Genomic DNA, 25,626 nt, shown 5'->3' with positions numbered 1-25,626 from the left:
AGGTGAGCACCATGAAATTCCACTCAGTAGAGCAAAGTATTCTTTCATTGAGGGAGAACTTGAATGGAGGCCCAATGTCCATCTGCTACCTAATACTAAACCTATACATATATGCACATAGTTCTATTTCCACATAACTCCATGGGAATAGAAAGCCACATCTTTTTCTCTTATGGTAGCTCATGGTTTAGAACTGCTGACCTTGCAGTTAACAACCCAATGTGCAACCTCTATGCCACAACAACCAATGCCATCCCATTTTGCCTCAGGATTAAAAACCATTACACATGCAGGATAATTATTTGACAAAGTATTAAAAATGTTACTAGGGTTCCAGCTTATACATGCACAGATGATTCCCAACAAAATGTGTTTAAACATGTCTGTGATTAGCAAGTGCTGCAGATAAGTTCTCAGTGACTCACTTGATTTGAGTGCATTCAGCTGCCTTAAATAAATTTTTAAAAGGTCAAATGAAGGCAGTGGCTTCTTAAGGGATTTTCTGAGCCAGTTAAACTAAAGACAGAGAAAAAATTCAAGGCAGAGATTTCAGCTCAAATATCATGACAACTGGTCTGGGGTCATCCCAAAGGGCCAATATTAATACATTTTTTGGACGGATACACGATGACCCCTGGGGTTTATTAGGGTTAAATTTTCAGAAAAGTGAAAGCTACATAGGTGAAAATAGTGTACAGGAAAGGTGAGCCAAATATTTTTCTTTCCCATTTCGACAGTGCACCTGCTCATTTTTGAAGTCAGAGGGCTGCCCTACATGAATTTCCCTGGGGAACCTTACCCCATGGTTCCATAGCCCAGATCTTGCCCATTCAGGCTTCTTTTTTTTTTTCAAAATACTCAAAGAGAAATTAAAAGTAACATGAATTTGGTTGCCAAAGATGCTGAAACTATTGTTTTGATGTAGTATGAATTGAGGAACATAAAATTCTTTAAGGAAGGTTCTCAGAGATGGAAAACCCACTTTCAGGAGTGTGTAGGCCTAAAAGGAGGATATGTCAAGAATCAAAATTTTGATGTTTTGTTATTTTTGTTTGATAAAGGTGTTTGTGATTTTATAGCCATATGTATTTTTAATTTACTGTCATATATCAGCTCACATTATGGGGGATAGGTCCATCATTATATAGCTGCCAAACACAATTCAATTCATGAAAGCAGCCTAGGTCCCTCCATTCAATTCCAGATTTGGAGATACACTCCTTCTCTTTGTGACATTATAACTGGAGTGTTCTAGATGAGGCTTCGAAAAGGTACCGTGTATAGGATAGAATCCTCGGTTTTTCTCATAGCAATACCCAGTTTCACCATTTCAACTGGTGGCAATTCGTTCCTTTTTTTAGGTAATAAAACGAAAAGCCATCATGGATTCCACTCTCTCTTACCTCTGTCATCCAGGTTGCTAGGTATTTAGTCCATCTCTATCTTCATAGGACATCCAGAATCTGTCACTCACTGCCTGGACTGCCATCATCTGCCTCAAGCCATACGTGTGTGCTGAAGTAGCAAGAGCAAGGAGACTCAGCAGATCTCTCAGCTTTTAATCCTCTCTCTGTTTTTTTAATTAAGAAAAAGTCTCCGCAGAGGGATCTTTTAGAAAACGTAAGCCACATGGAATTACCTCACTGCTCACAGCCCTGAGACTACTGATTGAACCCGATTGAATCCAGTGCTTTAAAAACAGCACTGACTCATACACGTCGATAGGGTAACATTGGAGACGGCTTTGTTGTGTAAATATTTGCCACATTTATAAAAATTACACTGATAATGAGTACAAGGGTTCAGAAGAGTACTTTCTAAGATTGATTGTGATACCGATTGTACAACTCTTCTTGGTATGGTCGAACTATGGAATTATGTGGTCTGTGGGGGAGGTGTTAATAAAACTGTAAAGAAAGAAAGAAGGAAAGCAAGCCTAGAGGAGCCTCCACTTGATTGATCTACTCCTACTACTCCCTCCACTGTGCTCACTCTGCCACCATTACCATGGCTGCTGGGTGGTCTTTGCAGGATGCTGACTGCGCTGATCTATGGGCCATCCACTCCGTATCCCCTGCCTGCACAGAGGTATCCATAGTCTTTGCCCCACGGGCAGGTCCTTCTCAAACTCCACGGAAAAGCGAGGGCTGACCACCAGACTGAGGTGATGAAGACTTTATCCTCTTGTGAAATTTTTGTGATTTCAGTCTGGAGCTGCAAAGCACGCCCACCCAAAGGCTTGGTTGCAATGCAAGAATGTTCCAATAAAGTTTCAGAAATAAAATCGGGAGGCCTAGCTTGTTTCCGCCCGGTCTCGAACCGGGGACCTTTCGCGTGTTAGGCGAACGTGATAACCACTACACTACGGAAACCTGCTTGCTAGATTTTTTCCCTTAATTCTCATTGGTTCATCGCATACTTGTCCTTTACGCTATTTTCATGGTTGAGCAGATACTTTCGGTTTACTTCTCTCTACACTTGGAGATGCTTAAAATGGGCAGTACCCAACCCGGAAAGCCATGGATGGCGTGTTACTCTCAGAGTCCCGATTCTTCCAGAAATAAGAAGACAGGAAAATCTTGGCTAACTTTCAGGGAGTTTTCCATATGTTCCAGACCCCGTGGGGTCGCTGTCCACGTAACACACTCTGAGCTTCATCTCCAGACGACTGAGCAGGGTCCTTTAGGAACCGGGACGAACGGGCTCAGCTAAGGAGCCGTCTGCGCTGTGGTGCCCCGGCAATGACAGGAGGGACCGAGGACAGAGAGTGTGCTGTCAGGCTGTGGCCAGCTCTCTGTCAAGTGAGGGGGCTGGGAGTGGTAGGGGCTTTGCCAAAGTATTATCTGTGGCGACTGAATCTATTCGACTTCAACGCACTTCTTTCTCACACACGATTTCTGCTTTCGAACGGCTACACTCGGGTCCGACCACCTTTGAAATATTTTCTAGAAGGAAGGTGACTCTTCTCAGTTACTTAGCCCATTTCAGCTGTAGTAATCACCGTCCTTACCCGGGGAGCAGGAACAAACTACCTTCCACTCGGTTTTAAATGACGCTTTTCTAAGGGTGAGTGCTGCTGGCTTAGCAACTAAAGGCAAATCGGCAGTGTGAAACCAGCAGCTGCTCTGCGGGAGAAAGAGGCTTTTTTTCTTTCTTTTAAATATCATTATATTGGTCTTATCACAATCCATTCATCCATCCATTGTGTCAAGCACGTTTGTACATTTGTTCCCATCATCATTCTCAAAACATTTTCTTTCTACTTGATCCCTTGGTATCAGCTTCTCATTTTTTGCCCTCCCTCCCTCGTGAAGCCTTGATAATTTATAAATTATTATTATTTTACCATTACTTACACTGACTTCTCTTACACCCACTTTTCTGCTGTCCGCCCCCTGGGAGGGGGTATACATAGAATAGATCGTTGTGATCTGTTTCCCGCTTTCTCCCCCACCTTCCCTTCCCCTCCTGGTTCCATTACTCTCATTATGAGTCTCGAGGGGTTCATCTGAACTGGATTCCCTGTGTTTCCAGGTTTTAGCTGTACCCATGCACATGCTCTGTGCTAACCGGATTTGTAAATTATAATTGGGGCCATGATATGGAGGAGAGGAAGCATTAAAATTGTATGTGTCTGTCACAAGCGGTACGATCAATAATTACTTAATGTTCTTTAGACACTTTTGAATGCCTGGTTTATTCACTGCAAACACCTCAAACAATCTAAAAGTAACTCAAACTGCTAAGGATCTTAAACTTAACTACTAAGTAGAAGAACATCAGGGCAAATATAAGAGTATAAAGGCAGCACATTGCTACACACATTATTATTTCAGCATCATCGTCCCAATAAGCATTGTCTTCATCGGTGTACTTACCCCTGGTAGAGTTGGAGAGAGCAGAGATTGATGTCTCCTTGGTTCCTACCTCTCAGTGTCTCCACTGGGGTTTTTATGGACAGCTTATTTACTTGTCCTCTTGGCTCTTTGGCGTTCTCACTGTTCCAGAGTCAAGTCTTATTGGAGTTCCCCATATTTGCCTTAAACCATCTGTTGATTCTTGGCGATGGTTCAACTTCTTGGCTGGGCCCCAATGTCACGCTTTATTTATTTATCTAAAATGGAGTTTCTTGTAAGGTGGCTCAATGTCTTGCAAGGAAGTTCTGTAATGCTCTCATCAGTTTCATCGGTGTTATACTGGACTGAAAGACAGGCTGTCTACTCCGTCAAGAGTTGTAATTGGAAACCCTCCCGGCTAAGAGTTCCACCTTGTCCTATAGGGTTCCTATGTATTGGAATCGACTCAATGGCTGTGAGTTTGGCATCTTGGAAAGCTGAGTGCTGGTGACCATGCTCAGCACGGAGAAGATGCTTATTCCCAAATACTAGAAAGTTCTAAGGAGAGGGAGACTTCTGGCCTCTGAGAAAGGTCACATTCTGTCTCCTTCTCCTGGCAGCTAAAAGACAGCCTGATCAAACTTCGTGAGTTGGTGTGGTTTAGGGGCCCCAGAGTAGGTTCCAACTCTCAATCCTTCTATGTACAACAGAAGGAAAGACTACACGATGACCGTGGCCATCCTCACGATTGCTGCTGTGTGGGAGACCTTGGCTATGTGTCAGCCATTCCCTTGTGCGCCTTCCTCTTTTTCGCTGATCATCTCTTTCACTAGTCCCTCTTGATAACATGTCCAACATGCCAAAGACTTAATACCACAGGGTTCTCCAATAGCAGTGGTTCTTAACCTTCCTAATGCCGTGACCCTTTCATACAATTCCTCATGTTGTGGTGACAACCAACCATAAAATGATTTTTGTTGCTACTTCTTAACTTTAATTTTGCTGCTGTTATGAATTGTCATGTAAATATCTGATAGACAGGATGTATTTTCATTTCTACAAATTAAACATGAATAAAGCATAGTGATTCATCACAAAACAATATGTAATTATAGATTATGAAATATTTATTTATAATGACAAAGGAATGAAATTTTCTGTTGAAGCATGGTGTAGCATTGGTAATGGTCTTCACGCTGGGTAGTCTTTGTTTTTTTTCCACATTGGGTACTCTTAATTGGGCATGACTGCATGTGGGCAGATGTGCCTGGAGATGGATAGAGGAGCCGTGCCTCGGTTCCTAAGGCCATTGGAAATATGTGTTTTCAGATGGTCTTAGGCGACCCCTGTGAAAGGGTCATTCGACCCCAAAAGAAGTCACAACCTACAGGTTGCGCCTATAGGAATAAAGGGGCGGGGGAAGTATTACTCTTGGTGTTTTTTTTAATTAATCATTTTATTGGTGGGCTCTTACAAATCTTAAAGCAATCCATCATTCAATTGTATTAAACACACTTGTACATATGTTTCCATCATCATTTCCAAAGCATTTTCTTTCTACTTGAGACCTTGGTATCAGCTCCTCTTTTTTCCCCTCTCACCAATCCCTTCCCATTTTTGTGAATCTTTGAACAATTATATATATCATTATTGTTATTTCATATCTTACACCGTCTGTTGTCTCCCTTCACCCATATTTCTGTTATTCCTTCCCCTGGGATGTGTGTGGCTTTATATCCAACCTTGTAATCGGTTCCCTTTTCTCCTCAGTCCCCCTCGCCCCCCTCCCATCATGGTATCACTTCTCCTATGACCCTTCCTGAGGGGTTTATCTGTCCTGGATTCTATGGGTCAAGAGCTCTTATCTGTGCCAGTGTATATACTTTGGTCTCGTCGGATTTTTAAGAAAGAACCGGGTCATGACAGTGGGGGGTGGTGTGGGGGGGTGGGTAAAGCATTCAGGATAGAGGAATGTTGTTTATTCCCTGGCTGCTAAACTGCACCCTGCTTGAATCATCCCTTCTTTGTGATCCTTTTTAGGGAAATGTCCACTTGTCTGCATATTTGCTTTGAGTCTCCACTGTGACCTCTCTCGTTCACATCGATATAATTTTTTCTTAATTTGAATACCTGATCCGTGGACGTCTCATGATCACACAGGCTGGTTCGCTTCTTCCATGTGGGCTTTGTTGCTTCCTTGCTAGATGACCACGTGTATAACTTCAAGCCGTTAAGACCCTGGACACTATATCTTTTGATAAACAGGCAGCATCTGCTTTGTTCATCACATTCACTTATGCGCCCATAAATAGAAAAAGACAAGACAAAGACAAACACATCAGACCCTACTTGATGCTTACCATCATGAAGAGATTGCTGAAGATGTGTGTGCTCTAGCAAATCAAAAGTTGCCTTCTATCAGAAAGAAGAATGTCTGGGGCTTGAAAAAATTTTATCTTAAAACAAGCAGCCTCTATGTGAAGTGTCAGCTAAATGCACATTGATGAAGCACACAAGCCTGTGTGATCCAAGGATTGCAAATAATAAAAACCAAGGCCAGGGGAGGGAATTGTATGACAGCTCAAATTCTGAGCATCCAGTTTGGAGAAGGCTATGCATTATGAATGGCAGTGAAAACCCAAAATTTATTTTCAGATTCCATAAATTTTAAGCCTCTAGTGAATCTCCTTTGACTATTGCCCAGGGCTTTGGATAGCCTTGCCATCAGACAGAATGCCTTGGAAATTGGATTAATGCAGATGTAGTTAGGCTCAAATGTATGGTCTTATCATTTGTTTTTCCTTTTGACTATCTTTAAATTTGTTCTAGTTTTTTATTATCTTCTTATTTCTATGGGATTGAGGGTTTTCTATGCTTTTGCTGTGTTGGTGGTGTTCCCAACCCCTTTTTTAATGAAAAAAATTTTTCCACTTAATATTTTAATTCATAAAGTAATTCACTCATTTTAATAAAAATGATGTAATAACATATTTTTAATTGTGAACCTATATTTTGACTCCAAATTTCAAATGTAAACATTGACTGCTCAATAGGATAGTTGAATAAATTAATCTTTGACATTTTCCAATTTCCTTTCTTAGAAACATGGAATTTCTTATTTTTTTAAAATCATTTTATTGGGGGCTGTACAATTCTTATCATAATCCATGCACACATCCATTGTGTCAAGAACATAAGTACATTTGTTGCCATCATCATTCTCAAAACATTTGCCTTCTACTTGAGCCCTTAATATCGGCTGCTCATTTTCTCCCTCCCTCCCCACTCCCCTCTACCTCATGGACCCTTCATCATTCATGTATTATTATTATTTAATGAAAATGTTTATAAGAAAGACAAGATATTGTAGTTGTTGTTGGTTTCCATCGAGGTATTTCTGACCCATAGTGAGCCGGTGCACAACAGAAGGAAACACTGCACAGTCCTGCGTCATCCTCACAACTGTTCCTATGTCTGAGCCCATGGATGAAGCCACTGGGCCAATACATCTCACTGAGGGCTTCTTTTTTTTACTACACGTCCTCTTTACTAAACATGATGTCCTTCTCTAGGGACTGTTCTCCCCTGACAACATGTCCAAAGTATGTAAGACAAAGTCTTGCCATTCCTGCCTCTAAGGACTACTCTGGCCTTACTTCTTCCACAGAAAATCAATTTGTCCAAGGAAACTTCAATATTATTTTTTAGCACTGCAATTCAAATGCGGTGAATCTTCTATGGTTTTCCTTACTCAGTGTCCAATTCTCACATCCATATGATGTTACTAAAAATACCATGGCTTGCGTGAGGTACACCTTAGTCCTCAAAGTAACGTCCTTGCTTTTCAACACTATAAAGAGGTCTTATGCAGATTTACCTAATGCAATATGTCTTTTGATCTCTTGGCTGATGTTTCCATGAACATTGATTGTGGATCCAAGAGAGACAAAATCCATGACAACTTCAATCTCTTCTTCATTTATCATGATGTTACCTATTGGCCCAATTGTGGGGAGTTCGGTCTTCCCTTACATTGAGTTGAAATCCATACTGAAGGCTGCAACCCTGGATCTTCATCAGCAAATGCTTCAAGTCCTCTTCTCTTTCAGCAAGCAAGGTTGTGTCATCAACATATTGCAGGTTGTTAATGAGCCTTCCACCAATCCTGACACCGTACACTTCATATAATCCAGCTTCTCTGAGGATTTGCTCAGCATACAGTTTGTACAGTATGATGAGAGGGTAAAACCTTGACTCACACCTTTTCTGATTTTAAACCATGCAGTATTACCTTGTTCTAGTCTCCCAACTGCCTCTTAACTCATATATGAGTTCTGATGAGCACAGTGATGTGGTCTGGAATTCCCATTCTTCTCAGGACTTCCCACAGTTTATTCAGTCACATGCCTTTGCACAGTTAATGAAACACAAGTAGACATCTTTCTGGCATTCTCTGCTTGAGCCAAGATCAACTGACATCAGCAATGAGATCCCTTTTTCTACATCCTTTTCTGAATATGGCCTGAATCTCTGGCAGACCCCTGTCAATGTGTTGCTGTAACCATTATTGAATGATCTTCACAAAAAATACTTGCTGGTACTATCAATGATATTGATCTACAATGCGCACATTCTGTTGGTTCATCTTTCTTTGCAATAGTTACAAAAATGGATCTCTTCCCATCAGTTGACTGAGTGAGTTGCTCTCTTCCAAAATTTCTTGTATAGACCATTGCTTCATTCGCCTGTTGCAACATTTCCCTCGGTGTTCCGTCAACTCCAGGCATTTGAGATGCCAGTGACACAGTTCCAGCATCTCAGTATCACACAGAAGGATAAACTGACAGACAAGTGGTGGCCCTGCACTGATATGTCCTCATTAACACAACAAAGAAACCCCCTTTCCCAAGTGAGAGTACATGCACAGGTGTGTGTGTTCCATGTGCCATTGAGTCCCGTCTGAGGACACACTGCACCATCCTGCATCATTCGCCCAGTTATTGCTGTGCTGGAGTCCATTGTTTCAATCCGTCTTTGGGAGAGTCTTCTTCCTCTGTTTTCTGATGCTCAACTTTACCAAGCACCGTGTCTCTTTCCAAGAACTTGTCCCTTGAAAGAGCATTTTCTCAATATGGTAGCTAAGGTCTTACCATGCTCGATTCTGGAGGAGCATTCTGGTTGTACTTCCTCCAAGACAGCTATGCTCACTCTCCTGGCAGCTTATGGCACAGTCAATGTCTGTGAAGACCATGGTTCAAATGCGTCAATTCTTCTTTGGTCTTCTTTACTCATTGTCCAACTTTCACATGCACGTGAGGCTATTGAGTACCCATGGCTTAGGTCAGGGGCACTTGAGTCTTCACAGTGACATCTGTACTTTTTAACCCTTTAAAGGAGATCTTCTGCAGCAGAATACTTCCAACTCACACTTTTAGAATATTAATTCATCCATAATAATGACATTTAATGTTTGTTTGTTTTTTAACAATAGAACCGTCTTCTGCCTAAGAATATTAGATTATTAGCCATATGGTGAGATGTTGGTTTACTCGTGTACTTTAGACATGTTGTTAGGAGAGACCAATCCCTGTCACGCTTGGTCAAGTAGAGAAAAAAAGAAGGCAGTCAGTGAGATGGATTGACACAATGGCTGCAAAGGTGGGCTCAAACCTAGCAATAATTATGAAGATGATAAAGGACTGAGCAGTGTCTCAGTCTTCTGTGCAGTCACTGTGATTGGAAGTGAACCCACAGCGCCCCCTACCAGGGGTCAGTCAGTAGGGACCCCTGACAGAAAATCATGAAGGCTAGAATTTAGATTCTCAGAATTCCTGTGAATAAGGGTTTGCCTTCTGGGCAGTCTGTCTGCAGAAACCTGCCTTTACAGTGGAAGCCCCAAATCTACTTTGAGTCTCCATGTGGATTAACCCTGAATCTCTGCCTAATCATTTACCAGAAAAGTGAAAGAGCTTTGTCTTCAGTCAGTGTGTGTTTGAAAATGATGATGTCATGTCAAGTGGACATATACAATTCTGAGGGACAACCCCAATCCGATCTATGCTGACCCCTCCCTAGAAAAAGGAGCTACAAACGTCATCATTGAAGCTCTAGGGTTGGGAGAGGGGCGGCCCATCCAGCCCACAAGATAGCAAACTATGAAAGAACGAGAATGAGGGACCAGCCCCCACTCTGCCCCACCAAGTCCTGAGGACTAGTTCCTGCTGGGAGCAGCTAAAGTGCAGAGAGGACGGTGGGCCAACCACAGCTCCAGACACGGTGTCACCCCAGGGAAGCATAGCGCTACAGAGGACAATATTGGAGACCCAACACAGGGAATGAGCCTGGTGTGTCCTCCTCACCCCTCTTGCTTCTCCCTCCGTGGGGCAGAACAAGAATGGAAAGTAACATACCAACAGTGGGAGCTAGGTCAGGAAGACTCCTGAAAATAGATTTCAGTCGCTGAGGGGCAGTGACTGAAGCCCCCCAGGACCAATGAGGAGATTGTCAAAAATTTCAGAGGACTGACCGGGACCCTGTAGAGGTTTTTTGGTTTGGGTTTCTTTCTCCTTGTTGTTGTTGTTCATTTGTTGGTTGATTGGTTGGTGTTTCACATTCATTGGTTCTGTTTTGTCTACCTGTATATGACAGGCACGAGAAGCAAACCCCAAAGCCACTGGACGGACAGTAAGGTTGGTGGGGTCTTGGGGGAGGAGGAGAGGGAGGCTGGGCAAGGGCCAGAAGGGAGCATTAAGCAAACAAGGTCACAGACAGGGCAACAATTAGGGATCTAGAGGGGAAGTGAGTAGTAGAAACCCTGGGAGTGGCTGCGAAGCTATCATCTAGCCAGTGGAATAACTGAGAGGCAAAGGAGGGGTACACAAGACAGTGGGACAGGAGGAAGGTGAAAGGAAATAGATGAAAGAACTAGGAAGTAAAACTCTTTGTAAGCTCTTCTGCATAGCTCCATGTGCAGGTCCCAATCAGGGTCCTACTCTCACTTTCACTGTCCCACGTGCAAGTGTGATGTCCTGCTCTGCCACCACTCATGCTGCTGCGACAGTGTCCTCTGACCTCCCATGCTTTATCGAAACCACCGATTCTCTGTAGAAGTTTGGAAATGTTTTATTACCGTACGGGCATCTTTTACTACATTGGACAGTTGCATACTGTCCTACATTATGAATTTGCCACATTTTACCAGCTTATTTTCTAATGATGGTATCAATGATGAGTTTTATTCTAATAGATTACAAATAATTCTGCATTTAATACCCTTCCATAGTCTGCTATCTGTCACCTGTAAGATTTGGGAGGGTGGGTCAGAAAGAGCAGCAGCTGGCCCTCCGGACCACTGTGTAGGGATCATCTCGATTAATACAAGACTGCTCTCCCCAGCGGCTCCCTCACGATGAACTTCCACCAGGAGACCTGAGAGTTCTTTCCTTCTGCAGGAATCCATACCCTGGCATCCTGAGTCTGCCGATCCTATGGGGGTAGAGTATCATCTCATTTAATTTTGTGTTTTCATGGATTGATGATAACATTAAATGCTTAAAAGAGTTGCTTGTCTTTTCTGTGTCTTCTCTATCCTGGTTTTCATGAATGCCTGTTCACATTCTTTATCCATTTCCCATGATTTTTCTGTCCAATATTGTGGATTTTGTTGCCTTCTTACTATATGATATCAATTAAGCACCTGTCATTTGTAAACATTGCAAATATCTTCACTTTTGTCACATCCACCTGTTTCCTTTTCCCTGTGTCTTTTCAAAAAAATCTACTTTTCATTTGGAGGATTTGAACTAGAGCAATGTTTTACTGTTTTTGATTTTGAAGTCTCTCTTAGACATCCTTTTTCTGTCTTCTAGGTCAAGAGATATTTTCCCCAATATATTTCTATGAACTTAATTTTTAAAGCTTTCATCTCTAGGTATTTAAACACTTCAGATAAATACTTTCCATAAGCATTTCAGACAGATGTATTTGCGGTGAATGGTAAGAATCACACTAACAGGACAGTATAAAAATCTTTGATGATGTCATTGTAAGGACAATTCCCTTTTCTGATATGCCTTTGCACCCACTACTCACTCTTCCCATTCCATCCTGAGGAGGCACTGACAGAGGTCTACATTTTCCTGGATATCTGGCAAAGGCAAGAACCCCCAGACTATCTCTTTGAGCTCCAGCCCAGGAAAATGCCACAGACAGAGACTGAGCTGTAAGGTGTATGGACCAAGGAACTAAGTGATGCATTTCTGTCATGGCTTCCTTCATGAGGCTGTGACACCATACATGTGGACCAAAGAACCTCTAAGCATTCCCCCCAAAAGGCGAGATTCATTCTGCAAGGATGGTGTGAAGTCTGAGGGAAGTTGTCTCTGAAGTTTCCCTATGATATGCATCTGACTCAAATGACTCAGCCTTCTTATTCATTGTTGTTTCTTTCCTCTGGGAACCAACAGCACAGAAGGGCTTTGTGTATGTGTGTGCCTCGCAGTAAGTGTTTTATGCTGCTCTGGATGGTATATTCAGAACCATACATTAGAACTTAATTTCTTCTATGGTTCCAGAAACTTTCACATGTCTGAACACAAATCCACAAATATCCATCAGAGATCTACTTTAAAAAAATCATTTTGTTAGGGGCTCATACAACTCTTATCACAATCCATACACACATCAATTGTGTAAAGCACATTTGTACATTCGTTACCCTTATCATTCTCAAAACATTTGCTCTCCGCTTAAGCCCCTGGCATCAGGTCCTCATTTTTTCCCCTCCCTCCCCATTCCCCCTTCCCTCATGAACCCTTGATAATTTATCAATTGTTTTTTTGTCATATCTTGCTGTGTCCCACGTCTCCCTTCACCCACTTTTCTGTTGTCCGTCCCCCAGGGAGGAGGTCACATGTAGATCCTTGAAATCTGTTCCCCATTTCCAAACCACACTCCCTCTACCCTCCCAGTATCGCCACTCACACCGCTGGTCCTGAGGGGACCATCCACCCTGGATTCCCTGTGTTTCCAGTTCCCATCTGCACCAGTGTACATCCTCTGGTCTAGCCAGACTTGCAAGGTAGGATTCAGATCATGACAGTGTGTGGGGGGGGGGAGGGGGAGAGAAAGGAAGCATTTAGGAATTAGAGGAAAGTTGTATTTTTCATCATTGCTACATCACACCCTGACTGGCTCGTCTCCTCCCCAAGATCCTTCTATAAGGGGATGTCCAGTGGTCTACAAATGGGCTTTGGGTCTCCACTCTACACTCCCTACCTCATTCACTATGGTAAGAGTTTTTGTTCTGAGGATGCCTGATACCTGATCCCTTCAACACTTTGTGATCGCACAGGCTGGTGTGCTTCTTCCATGTGGGCTTTGTTTCTTCTGAGCAAGATGGCTGCTTGTTTACCTTCAAGTCTTTAAGACCCCAGACAGTTATATCTTTGGATAGCTGGGCACCATCAGCTTTCTTCACCACATTTGGTTATTCACCCTCTTTGACGAACTTTTAGACAACCATCTCACTCCCTGCCACCATCCCCATGCTGTTGAATGTTAACTTTCTCATAGTTTCTTTCCAAGTAGCATTGCAAGAATTTGCTTCTTCCTTACACTCTTTGAAGCCTAACTTCAGGTTTTCACAGCCATGAGATTACATGACCATCTCTAGATAGATATCTATAGGGTCACTATGAGTCAGGATGGACTTGATGGCAGTGATGTCATTTTTGTTTTCCCTTCAAATAGCAACATCTGTATTACTTCTAGAAGAGTCTTAGAACCAATGGAAAGTCTCTAGGGCCAGCGTTTAGACTTGTGTTTGATAGTTTCTCCCAATGATTCTCCTGCACACTAACATTTAGGAAGCATCTGTTTTAGGGGGGCTCCACATTCTTTGGGCAACCCTCCCTTTTGAACATGCTCACAGTTCAATAGAGGGTCACAAACTTGGGGTGAGAGTGCAGTGGGCCCAGTCTTTTCACTCCCAGATCACACTGTCCAGTGTCAATAAACTTTTGTAAAATAAATACATGCAAGCTCACACTCTTTCTTGGTTGTGTGCTTTTTCCAGCCTTCTCTTTGATTTTTGTCCCCCAAATTCTCCACTCTGCCTCAAACTACAGGAATCCCTTTCAAGAACAGCAAGAAAAGAGTCGTTTAATGAGATATACTAAAACCAGCTACTTCCCTGTATACCCCGTATCTGAGTGCTTAACTTTTGGTCTCAAAAACAAAACAAAAAATAAAACCCAAACTCCTTGTCATCAAGTCAATTCCAACTCCTGGTAACCCGATAGGACAGTGTGCAACTGACCCCATGAGTTTCCAAGACTGTAACTCTTGACCAGAGAAGAAAGCCGCATCTGGGTCTCAAAGAGCAGGTGGTGATTTTGAACTGCTGATCTGCAGCCCAGCATGATGAGGAGTCTTTGACAATGCTATTAGCTTCTCCATCCCTGTTCTCCCAAGGAAACAACTGCATGAAATCTCCCTGAGCCTGGGGAGCTGGGGGGTGGAGGCTTTGCTCCATGGTGGCCTCCAGTCAGAGCTTGGCGAGGACGCTATGAGTCCCAGTTTCACCTTTCTTAGCTCAGTGTTTCCCCAGTTGCTGTCCCTTCTCTTTTCTCCAGGAGGGACGCTCAGGGGACAGTCCTAAGAGAGGGAGGGAGCCTGCCCTGTGGAGGATAAGTAAAGGATGAAAACATCAGTGATATTTTGTATTGCTATTTTTGTGCGGTTCATTGATTTAAAACAAGCTTTATTGACACGTAATTCACATATGAAAATTGTGCAGTCGTCACCACAGTCAACCTAAGTTCATTGGTTTTAAAATCTCTTTCTGAAGGGATCTTTGGGCTAACTCTCTTTTTCAGCAATAGCAAATGGAGTCAAAGTAACTAACTTTCCGAAGACAGGTATTTTCAGCATCGATTCAGATTTATTGTGTAACCAAGGTTGTACTGTGTAGTAATCTAAAAACCAAACCCTTCTTCAGTCTATTCCCGCTCACCGGCACCCTGGACAGGCTGTAAATCCTCTTGGCAGTAGGCAGCCTCTGGTTTCTTGCTAGGCGTGGCTTGTGGGTTAGAACAGCCAATCCTTAGAGTAACAGCCTAATGTTGAAACCATCTTCTTGGGTTCAGGAACTAAATAAAAGCTAAGTCAAGTGGGTTTTGAGAGTCATTTCAGACAAATTCCATCCAGAGGCGTCTGTTACCTAGTTTCCTGAAAGAAAAGGAGGCAGCCAGAAGTTAAACCTACAATCTGATTCATTGTCAGAGTCCTTCTCCACGGTAGCAGGGGACCTTTCAGTATTGTAGGTTCTGATGAAATGGACCGATTTCCTTCTTTTGGTAAACGTTAAGAATTATGTTCCTTTATAATAAAGAAAATTTCACCTTTGGAACATCGTCTATGTGATTGAGTGACGCTCCATTAAAGTTTTATTTCCCTTCTTTCTTGATTTGTATGTGTGCTTGAATCGATTTTTATCTCCTTGCGAGCACTTCGATTGATCCAGTCCGTTCATCGGTCGATGCAGCCAACAATTTCTTTGATACAGATGCTGTAGGGGGATCAGTGACTAGTGACGCGTACGAGCCGACTTTAAATTTATGACACAATGCAAATAAAGTGAATGAAAGACATCGTAAGGGATGAATCACGTCTTTTCCATCTCAGGCTCCGCAGAGCCATAACTCGCTAAAGAGGAAATCATTCCAGACTCCATGATGCAGATAGAGGCGTTAAAAATAACCCGCCCGCCTCCAAATTAGCCAAAATGCGCACAACAAATAGCGAAAACATACCCGTTTAGGGCACCGCATTCACGCAGAAGGTGACCGTCGAGGAGTCGACAGATAGGGGAGGCAGCTGCGTGGTGCTCGGAGTGGGCACGGGCTCGGTCCGTGGGCCGGTGCTGGAAGGAATCCCGGCGCCGAGCGCGTGCGAGGCTCATCGCGGCGCTGCGGTTCGAAACCACCGTCGCCCAACCGGCGAAGGGAGATCCGCCTTTTCCTGCTGATGATCCACCGGTTCATAATCTGCACCCCTGGGCAAAGCCTACCCCTCCCATAGAGGCGCGGGGAGTCGGGATTGAGCCGACGGTAGTGAGTTTGTTTTGTCTTGTTGATCTGAGACCATTTTGATTTCCACTAGCCTGTACAGATAGATGACTTGTTTCTTCTCTTTTAAGTTCAGTCCCACACAAACCTCAGAAGAACCTAGCTGCATGTGCATCGTTGGCACGAGGGCATTTATTACCAGATTTTTAAAAAACAACAGAAAACCACCTGCGACCCTGAAGGGGGGCGGGGGGGTTGGGTGGAACGGAAGGAACAGGGGGAGGGACTGAGCGGAGGTGGGCGGTGGACAAGACCCTGAGGGTGGCTGGGTCCTGGCAATGGTTGGCAAAGCGCTTTGGTGTTAAACCCGCGGAGAGTAGCGCAGGCACCCGGGACAGCTGGGAGCATCCACAGAAAGCTTCAGAGCAGCAGGACGCTGTCTTTAAAAAAATGTTCCAATTTCTAAAACCTACGTTTGCGCAAGGAGCTCTGGCGCTGTAGTGGCTTATGCCAAGTTCAAGGATGACCCACAACCCACAGGTGAGAACCACTGCTCTAAGGCAGAGTTGAGAAGGTAGGCGGCAGGGCAATGAGATGACAGGAACCAGAACAACCAGAACTGAAATAACGAGATGTCAACACTGTGAAAATTATAATCAACGTCACTGAACAATTTGGGTAGAAATTGTGAAACGGGACGTGTTGGCCCTCATTGGCTGCGTGAGCTTCCACTGAAAATAGAATGAAATATTTTGGGAACGTGATTGAGTCATGACACATCCTACAAACATCGGGCTGCTAACTGCCAAGAAATCAGTTCCAAAACCACCAGCAGCTCCTGGGAAGAAAGATGAGACTGTGTATGCCCGCAAGAGAGTTACAATCTGTGAGTCAATATCGACTTGATGGCAGTGAACTTTGTTTTTTTGGTTACACTGAGACGGCCTGCTTAAAAGCCCAATAAACCCTATCCCCAATGAGATTTCACCACAGCTATAGGGCTTGGGATTTACAACAAATAACTTTGGGGACACAATTCAATTCATTACATTAAAACTGTCAGAAACTGAAACTTCTAAAGTGGCTGCTTCCGTTTACCTTCCATCAGCAGTGCCTGAGAGCACCAAATTCTTCTCCACAACCCAGCTTGTCCGGTTTGTTGCTCCTATATACAGTGTAGCACAGAGTTTCTCAGCCTGCGGGGGTCGAGCAACCCTTTCACAGGGATCATCTAAGACCATCGGAAAATAATCTTTCAGACGGTCTTAGGAACTGATACATCTGCTCCTCTATCCAGGCGGGTCTGCCCACATGCAGATACGCCCACATACGAGTACCCGGTGTCAAGACTTACACCTGCTACACATGCTTCAAGACAAAATTTGACTTCCTTTTAATTAGAAATAAACATTTTACAGTATATTATTACATATTGCTTTTGTTTTGGATCACTATGCTTTAATTATGTTCAATTTGAAATAATGGAAATACATCCTGCATAGCAGATATTTATATGACAATACATAACAGTAGCAAATTTACAGTTATGAAGTAGCAACAGAAATAATGTTATGGTTGGGGGGTCACCACCACATGAGGAACTGCATTAAAGGGTCACAGGGCTTTAGGAAGGTTGAGAGCCACTGGTCTTGGAGATGTGAGGGGCAGCACATTGTGGTGTAAGTTGCACATCTCTAATGAATGATGACGGAAGCCGTCTTTTCATGTGATTGTAAGTCATTTGTCTTCCGTGGAGAATCTCTATTGAAACATTATTTCAAAATGTAATTTAAAGGTTATTTTAAATGATTAATTTATAAGCATCTGTAGGAGCGCAGGCAAGCCTAGAGCCCTTGCTTATTTTTCTTCTTCTAAAAAAATCATTTTATTGGGGGCTCGAACTGTTCTTATCGCAATGCACACATACATCCGTGTGTCAAGCACATTTGTACATTTGTTGCCATCATCATTCTCAAAACACCTGGCTTCTACTTGAGCCCCTACTATAAGCTCCTGTATTTCTCTCTCCGTCCCCACACCCCCGCCGTCATGAAGCCTTCATAATTCATAAATTATTATTATTTTGGCTTATTTTTCTAAGATTCAATCATCCACAAGCGTGACCTTCTGTGTGAGCTCTTCCATCGTGAAATTAATCATTGGACAACCCTCCCTGCCGGGAAACTGCGGGACCAGAAGAGCAAAGAAGGAGACGACACAGTCGGGAAAATTCCGGGAAAGGAAAAAGGAAAAGAGCAGTTATTTGCTCATTAAAATAACCACATGGACCAACAGGGGTCTCTGCCACCCACCGGGCATTCGCACCCAGGGCTGAGAAGGGCGTCTCCCAGGGACCTCCGGGTCTGGAGAGGGAGCCCCACGCCCTGAGCCGGGGCCAGCTGGACGAGATGCTAGACGGGGCTTCATCCTGGAGGAGGAAGACGACTCTCAGGGAATGTTGCTCTCAGGGAATGTTGCTACCGACGAGCTCCAGGAGGCCTTCAACCGAGAAAGGAGAAAGACCTAACGGAGGAGCGAAGCTCCTTTCTGGGTCACGTAGAGGTTTCCTTTCTTTTTGGGCGAGTGCGGAACAGGGAAAGCGAAAGTATGAACTTAAGCAGGAAAAAAAGAGTGTTAGTTACACAAACCCACTGCCACCGATTGTTCCCGAGATTTTCAATCTGTGCCATCAGAGCCCCTTGGAGCGGACTCCTGGCTGCCAACCGCCGACGTGCAGTGAGCAGCTGCAAGCCTATCCCATTGCGCCACGAGGACTTTTTTTGTTAAATCGAATGATAATTTAAATTATTAAAAGGACGTATTCTTTAAAACAGGAGAAGTCAGTCAGAGAGCTTACTACTTCTGTAATATGTAAAACGAAGGGGCACGTGGATGGCCGGTTAGCTCAGTTGGTTAGAGCGTGGTGCTAATAACGCCAAGGTCGCGGGTTCGATCCCCGTACGGGCCAACTCTTTTCTTTTTTCCGTCATTGCTCATTTACCTGTAATTTGAGGCTAACCCTCATGGGACTTCAAGTTGGGATTAAATGACAAAAATATTAATAATTTATAAATAATCATTAGTCTGTGAAGTAGGGGCCGTGGGGAATGAAGAGGAAAATGAGGAGCTGATACCAAGGGCACAAGTAGAAAGCAAATGTTTTGAGAAAGATGATGGCAACCTGTGCAAATGTGGTTGACACAATGGATGCATGGATTGATTGTGATAAGAATTCTATGAGCCCCCAATAAAATGATTAAAAAAACAAAACAAAACTTGGATTAAATGTTTAGACTTTTCCTATAACCCCACTAGAGACCCATACACAAGTTTTGTCCTCTCTCCTAACAGGAAAGCAGCAGCCGGGGAGAGAACAACTAGTTGGAGCAAGTAACACAGAACCTGAAAACAGAAAGTTTAGTGAAGAAAACCGGGCTAAGAGAGGGGGTGTTCATCTGATGGCCACTAGCTGATAGGGACTCTCTCTCCCCTATTACATCCACATCCCTCCCGCAGTCCTCTCCTAGCTGTGAGACTGGAATTTCTAAGTGTTACAATAATCACATTCATAAGCTGGGCATCTTTCCCTTGAACAAGCAAAACGCACAAGCACAAAACTACCCGTTGGCTGCCACTGTCATTGCTGTCCATGACAACAGAATCCTCCCCGCTCCATCCCCCATCCCCCAGGGCCCTTCTCTGGATCCCCAGGACCTGGCATGGAGCCAAAGTCAGAGCAACATAAATATTTGTGGAGTCCATGCGTGAACACTCTCTAGTTCTCATGTTATTCTTATGTACAGTCAAATATGCATTTTCTCCTAGCTCAAACCAGTTTCTCTTTATCAATATTTTCTTTTACTTACTGTCCTCTATTTCTCAGATTACTTTATTATGAAATCTCCTTATTAATTTATCTAGGTTTAACTAGCTCTAGTTTCTCTCCTCCTGCTCTTTTAATCCACTACATTCGGTTTTTTTGTTTTGTTTTTTTGGGTTCTGTTTGTTTGTTTTGCTTTTTTGACACTGCCACTTCTTGGAAACTTCCTGTCTTGATCACCAATGACCTTTTATTAATTTGTTAAGAATTTATCCCCGATTTCCGTAACTGATTGAATTGCGCCAACACGCTTTATGGGACGCTAAAGCCCTGTAAGTCGCTGTGAGGTGGAACTGGCTGGAAGCTACTTACCAACAACATGCTGGTGATTGCAATCCCCCCTGAGAGATGGACTTTGTGATGGTGAGGAGTCTGTGTCCATGAAGGATGTGCTCCAGTTCATCATTTTGAGATATAAAAAGAACAGAGCACAGGGGCATCAACTGGGAAGGCAAACGTGAGGAACATCAGGCAGCCAGCAATTCTGGGGACTGAGAAAGGAGCATGGGCGACTAAGCACAAGGTCAGCAGTTGGATCCTGCCAGCTGCTCCTTGGCTGAAAGATGAGGCTTTCTGCTCCTGTGAGGAGCGCAGTCTCAGAAACCCACAGAGGCCATTCTGCTCTGGCCTATTTGATGCAAGGGGTTTGGTTTGGGGGCTGTAGAAAGCGCTCCTAAACACACACACACACACACACACACACACACACAGCCACCTATTGGTGATGTTTCTGTCACAACAGCACTAAAAAAGAAAAGAAAAGAAAACAACATCTCCAGATCAGTAAACACATTCACTTTCTTTTGTTGTTGTTGTTGTTTTCTCAATGTCTGTTTTTTGTTGTTTTTTCTTTTTTTCTATAAAATTTCCCGGTTCTTCCATAACTTAGAAACATTATTTATACTGAGGATGTGGGAAAAGGGGGAGGCTAGGCTGTGGTCCAGGGACGCTTCTGCTTACCGCCCCAAAAGGGGGACCTGGCCCTGGACTCCTGGGAGTTGGGGACACCCGAACACTCCTCTCTCCCTGAGGTGTCTGGCCACCCCTGCCAGTTGATGCTCAAAACGCCAAGTGGCCCCTGGATTCCAGAATCCCTTCTGGGCCCCCCCAGGCCACTGAGAACACAGCTCTGGTGCTCAGGATCCTGTGGCACCCCTTAGCTGCACAAACCCCTCTTCAGCTGCTGGAGTGAGGGTCGCCATCCTTCCTGATGCTCCTGGTCCCCTGAAGAAGCAGGGAAAGGAAGGGGAGGGAGGCTGGGGTTGATGGAGGGAGGGAAAGAGGGTGGCCACAGGGTGAGGCTCAGCCAATGGTGAGGCCAAAGCCCTACTGGAACTTGTTTTTGTGGTGATTCAAGAAGGACCCCAATGCCAGGGTCACGGGTAGTGGCGGCAGCTTCTTCTCCAGGGAGACGCTCATGATCCAGTTGCTCTCCATGGAACCTTTGAGGAGGAGGTGCCTTGGGCAGGTCCAGCTGTTAGCCAAAGGAGACACTGGTGTCCTGCATCTGTGTGCTGGCCTCAAACCCCACCCCTGCCTTCAGCTGGTCACTGGCTTTGTGGGAGTATGTCGCATGCATGCCAGCCTGGTCATTGTCACTGTCACCAGCCAGTTGTCCAACGTGTATTTCCCTGCTAGATACATGACTATGCCTACCTTGCCAGGTCGCTGGTGGTAACCAGCTCTCTGCCCAGGGCCCGACACGGCGTGAAGCTCTGGAAGTAGTGGGCCATGAGGAATCCTGAGCCCACCAGGACACCGAGGTTCCCCAGGGTGACGGCTGCTGTGAAGTCGGAGCCCCAGTACTCCCCACCCACCTGCCAGTTCACGAACTTGGACTGCTGGGTCTGGATGGCCATCTTGGACCGAAGGCCAGCGCCCAGCTGGTGAATAACACCGCCAGCGCCAGGAATGCCTCGGTGGGGCTCAGCTGCTTTGTCCCCATGGACGTGACCCCAAAGTGGTAGTTGGAATGTCTGTGTGCATCCTTGGATCACACAGGCTTGTGTGCTTCGTCAATGTGCACTTGGCTGACCCTTCACGTAGAGGCTGCTTGTTTTAAGACACACCTTTTAAAACCCCAGACATTCTGTGTGATTCACTTGGAAGTGGCGAGCTGGCGGCCAACATGTTCTCCATGGTCGCCTACAGAGGAGGGGTCAGAGACCAGAGGTCAGGGCCCAGGCGCCCCAGGACCAGCTAGCCCCAGCCAAACTGTTAGTCCTGGTTCTCACTGTTGCCCGTGTTGCCTGCTCCCACTCCCAGCCTGGGCTCCCGCTCCCACCCCATGCGCCACTCGCAACCCAACCCGCTGCTGTCACCGTCTCCTCACATTCACTTTCTTAAAACATTTGAAAAAATATTTTTTTAAACTTCTAAAATGTTGTTTTCCTGTGTTTTGACCTCATGGGCTCCTCCTTCTCAATACCATCTGCTCACTCAGCCTTCCTACACCCACTTTCTGATCACCCCACTGGGTCCCATTGAGATGTCACATCATCATCTCCTGATAACACTCCTCCCAGATGGAGCAGAACTGCCCTGCAGAGATTCCAAAGCTACTGGGTACAGAAGCAGACTTTGTGGTTAGCAGCCCAGCAGAACTAATTTTTAAAAACTTTTCCCCCCAGCAGAACTACTTGACAGGAATAATTCACATGCACACAGCACACAAGTTTGTACCCACACTTGTCTTAGTTATGTAGTGTTACAGAAACACCACAAATGGATGATTTGAACAAACACATTTGTTCTGTAATGGTGCTAGCCTGAGGGGAAACCTTTCTCGTGTGACAGCTCTGGGAGCAAGTTGTCATCACTTGGCAGCATCTGTAGGCCTGGTGTCCTTCGAAAACCACTATACATCTTGGCATCAATCCTCTCCGGGATCACAGTCACCCAGGCTCTAAAGACCATACCAGCCTCTAGCTCCTTCTCTTCTGCTTTGTGTAGTACCGAGGTCTCTCTCTCTCTCTCTCTCTCTCTCTCTCTCTCTGTCGCTCTGCTCACTGCTCTCTCCTTTCATCTCTTATGAGAAAAGGTGATGCAGGCCACACCCCAGAAATACTTCCCTTACATGAGGGCTGTGAGTTGAGAAGAGGTATTGTATCCCACTCAAATCCGGCCTCATTGACATAACAGACATATCTTTTTTTGTTTTTTTTAACAGACATATCTTAATTCTGCCTTATTCACACGTCTAGTTCAATTCCTGGAACTCGCCCCTTGTGAATTTTCAAGACTGTGCCCCTTTTTATTTTTAATCATTTTATTGGGTGCTTATACAACTCTTATCACAATACGAACATGCATCGATTGTGTAAAGCACATTTGGACATTCGTTCCTTTATCATTCTCAAAACATTTGGTCTCTACTTAAGCCCCTGACCTCAGCTCCTCATTTTTTCCCACTGCTTCCTCCCTCATGAACCCTTCATAATTTATAAATTATTATTTTGTCATATCTTACACAGTCCAATGTCTCCCTTCACCCACTTTTCTCTTGTCTGTCGCCCAGGGAGTAGGTTATATGGAGATCCTTGTAATTGGTTCCCCCTTTCCACCCCACCCTCCCACCACCCTCTCCAGTATCGCCCCTCTCACCACTGGTCCTGTAGGTATCATCAGCCCAGTATTCCCTGTGTTTCTAGTTCCTATCTGTACCAGTGTGCATCCTCTGGTCTAGTCAGATTTGTAAGGTAGCCTTGGGATCATAATAGTTGGGAGGGGGGTGGAAGCAGCATTTCGGAGCTAGAGGAAAGTTGTATGTGTCATCGTTGCTACACTGCACTCTGACTGGCTCCTCTCCTCCCTGAGACCCTTCTCTAAGGAGGTTTCCAATTGCCTACATATGGGGTTTGGGTTTCCCCTCTGCACTCCCCTTTATCCACAATGATATAATTTTTGTTCTGATGATGCCTGATATCTAATCTATTCAACACCTGGTGATCACACAGCCTGCTGTGCTTCTTCTATGTGGACTTTGTTGCTTCTTAGCTGGATGGGCCACTTGTTTACCTTCAAGCCTTTAAGACCCCAGATGCTCTATCTTTTCATGGCTGGGCACAATCAGCTGTCTTCACCACATTTGCTTATTCACCCATTTGTCTTCAGCGATCTTATCGGGGAGGTGAGCACACAGTGATATGATTTTTAGTTCTTTGATACCTGAAAACGGATACCTTTGGCATCTCGAGATCACGCAGGCTGGTGTGCTTTTTCCATGTGGGCTTTGTTGCTCCTGAACTAGGCGCTTGCTTGTTTACCTTCAAGCCTTTAAGACCTGATGCTATATCTTTTGATATCTGGGCACCAACAGCTTTCTTCTCCACATCTGCTTAAGCACCGTTTTGTCTTCAGTGATTGTGTCAGAAAGGTGGGCATTGTGAAATGCCAATTAGTAGAGCAAAATATTCTTGCATTGAGGGAGTACTTGAGTGGAGGCCCAATGTCCATCTGCTACCTTAATACTAAACCTATACATATATGCACATAGTTCTATTTCCACATAACTCCATGGGAATAGAAAGCCTCATCTTTTCTCTTATGGTAGCTCATGGTTTAGAACTGCCGACCTTTCAGTTAGCAACTCAATTTGCAACCTCTATGTCACAAAAACCAATGCCATCACCATTTTGCCTCAGGATTAAAAACCATCACACATGCAGGATAATTATTTGACAAAGTATTAAAAAATGTTACTAGGGGTCCAGCTTATACATGCACAGATGATTCCCAACAAAATGTGTTTAAGCATGTCTGTGAGTAGCGAGTGCTGCAGAGAAGTTCTCAGTGATTCACTTGATTTGAGTGCATTCGGCTGCCTTCAATAAATTTTTAAAAGGTCAAATGAAAGCAGTGGCTTCTTAGGGAATTTTCTGAGCCAGTTAAACTAAAGGAAGAGGAAAAAAAAGTCAAGGCACAGATTTCAGCTCAAATGATCAGGACAACTGGTCTGGGGTGGGCCCAAAGAGCCTTATCGATACATTTTTTTTAGACAGGTACATGATGATCAGTGGGGCTTATTATGATTATGTTTTCAGAAAATTGAAAGCTACATAGGTGGAAAAAAACGTCCAGGAAAGGTGAGCCAGGTATTTTTTCTTTCTCATTTCGACAGTGCACCTGCTCATTTTTGAAGGCAGCAAGGACTGCCCTACATGAATTTCCCTTTGGAACCTTACCCCATGAATCCACAGCCCATATCTTCCCTTTCAGACTTCTTTTGTGTTCAAAATACTCAGAGAGCACTTAAAAGTAACATGAATTCCATTGCCAAAGATGCTAAGACAATTGTTTTGATGTAGCATAAATTGAGGAACATAAAATTCTTTAAGGAAGGTCACAGGATGGAAAACCCACTTTCAGGGGTGTTTAGGCCTAAAAGGAGGATATGTCAAGAATAAGACCTTTGATGTTTTGTTATTTTTGTTTAATAAAGGTGTTTGTGATTTTATAGCCATATATATTTTTAATTTACTGTCATATATCAGCTCACATTGTGGGGGATAGGTCCATCATTACATAGCTGCCAAACACAATTCAATTCATGAAAGCAGCCTAGGTCACTCTATTCAACTCCAGATTTGGAGATACAACTCCTTCTCTCCATGGCATTATAACTGGAGTGTTCTAGACAAGGCTTCGAAAAGGTACCATGTACAGGATAGAATCCTCAGTTTTTCTCTTAGCAATACCCAGTTTCACCATTTCAACTGATGGCAATTCGTTCCTTTTTTTTTTTTAGTTAATAAAATGAAAAGCCATCATGGATTTCACTCTCTTATCTCTCTCATCCAGGTTGCTAGGTGTTTAGTCCATCTCTATCTTCAAAGGACATCCA

General features: G+C 44.1%; 2 non-coding genes and 1 pseudogene across 2 annotated transcripts; 1 reads left to right on the top strand and 2 right to left on the bottom strand.

Annotated features, from left to right (window-relative positions):
* Positions 1-2,299: 2,299 nt before the first annotated feature.
* TRNAV-AAC (transfer RNA valine (anticodon AAC)) lies at positions 2,300-2,372 on the bottom strand. Its single transcript has one exon. It is a non-coding gene; the product is annotated as a tRNA-Val (tRNA).
* Positions 2,373-18,798: 16,426 nt separating this feature from the next.
* Positions 18,799-18,872, top strand: TRNAI-AAU (transfer RNA isoleucine (anticodon AAU)). The gene has a single exon. It is a non-coding gene; the product is annotated as a tRNA-Ile (tRNA).
* A 2,214-nt stretch (positions 18,873-21,086) lies between these two features.
* LOC142441980 (mitochondrial import receptor subunit TOM40 homolog pseudogene) lies at positions 21,087-23,974 on the bottom strand (annotated as a pseudogene).
* Positions 23,975-25,626: the final 1,652 nt, after the last annotated feature.

This window comes from Tenrec ecaudatus, chromosome 1 (genome assembly GCF_050624435.1).
Source record: "Tenrec ecaudatus isolate mTenEca1 chromosome 1, mTenEca1.hap1, whole genome shotgun sequence".
Lineage (NCBI taxonomy): Eukaryota > Metazoa > Chordata > Mammalia > Afrosoricida > Tenrecidae > Tenrec > Tenrec ecaudatus.
This window is presented reverse-complemented; position numbering and strand designations above follow the sequence as displayed.